The following is a 1669-nucleotide window of genomic DNA, read 5'->3' on the forward strand; positions in this document are numbered from 1 at the left end:
TATGAAATGAACTGTTTGACGATTTAGCGTCCCATCCTCAAAACGTTGTTGATTTCCTGTTTTCACTGAATTCCTAAGAATACAAGTAGTTTTGAAAAAGTGTCAACACAAAGTTTGGTAAGTTCATAAGAGATTTCGTTAGAAAAGTAAACCGTTTTCCTTGTAAAAGCGTTAGAATATGTATCCAGAAAATCCGATATTTTCTTTAAAATCTGTGTAATGTAGTCTTATGACCGAAGACCAAAATGTATAAGTAACCTTTCTTACTAATAGAAAATGTTATGTGTTTAAATGGACATGGACGCGTTTGAATTAAATGAAATTTCCGTATGTTCTCATGTTTGTTAATACTTTATGTATATGTAGTCCTAAATCCGAGTACCAAGAAATAAGAAGTATTAACCATACTTAAAGGTATAAATTTGGTTTCAAATGATGTGTAGTCATAACTACCAAAACCAAAAGTGTACAATAATATCCGTACTCATTGAGATAAAAAAGTGATTTTAAATCGACATAAAACCCTTTTAGGTTTTATAAATAAAATCTCGTAAACTTTATGGATTGTTATATCCCTATGTGAGTCGCTATAATCATACTATGACTATGTAAACCTGCCACGACGTTTCTCAGGCGTCGCGAAAACTGAAATGACATTTGTCACCCGTAGACCTGCAGGTCCCACTGTAGCTAGCAGCAAGGTGTTGGGTGTCAAACCCAATATAGATCTATATACAAGTATCACGTTCTCCCTCCAGGAGATTCTGATTATAACTACCAGGAATTATATCCCGCACTCGGACGTACGGGGAGAGAATGTCTCACAATATAGGTTAACAAGTTTACGTGAAATGTGTGTGAATATAAATCTTTTCTGTATGAACGCACCCTTTTTGTACGAGTGTGTTGTGTGATGTATCATAAACTATACCTATTATAGTTTATCTAAAACGTTTGTAATATGTAAGAACTCTTTTATGAAATGCATAAATGTTATGAATCCATTAAACTATACTTTTTATAGTTTATTATACGTGTTCTAAAATGAATGTATGATATTTATTATGAATGACTTAGTTTCAGTTCATGATGATAAACTAACAAAGAAACACATTCAATAATTAGAACTTATGATTATACACTTTGCTCAACATAATACAAAGTGTTATTATATTTATATGTTGTTGGCTAACTTTAGCCATTTTGCACTGTTTTGGAAAAATCATAGAAAAATCATACGAAGTCAAAAACTAGATCCGTAAATTCTGAGAGTTCACAAAATTTGTCTAGTTTACTCATAATTTTTATCACGATTTTTAATGACCTCCAACTTGGGTGAATAAGTCCATAATCACAGACTGGTCCAGATTGTTGTTTGAAATGATAGGCAGCTTTGTAAAAATCACCATAAATTGTAGAAAAATCGTATGGAGATGTGCAAGTAGTCATTTTAAAGCTAAGAAATTGAAATATTTGCACCTTATACAGTTTTGAAAACAAAAATGTTTAAGTTTTCCCAAAACAGTCCATGAATGGAGTTGAACTTTTCTGATGAATGCTGTTAGAAAAACTTAGTTGTGTTCTTGGTGTTTTAACTTGTATTCCCCCCCCCCCCTGAAAACTTGAGAAAACATGAAAATGTAGGGGTATGAACTCACCTTGAGTGATT

Source organism: Lactuca saligna, chromosome 1 (genome assembly GCF_052625555.1).
Source record: "Lactuca saligna cultivar CGN05327 chromosome 1, ASM5262555v1, whole genome shotgun sequence".
Taxonomy (NCBI): domain Eukaryota; kingdom Viridiplantae; phylum Streptophyta; class Magnoliopsida; order Asterales; family Asteraceae; genus Lactuca; species Lactuca saligna.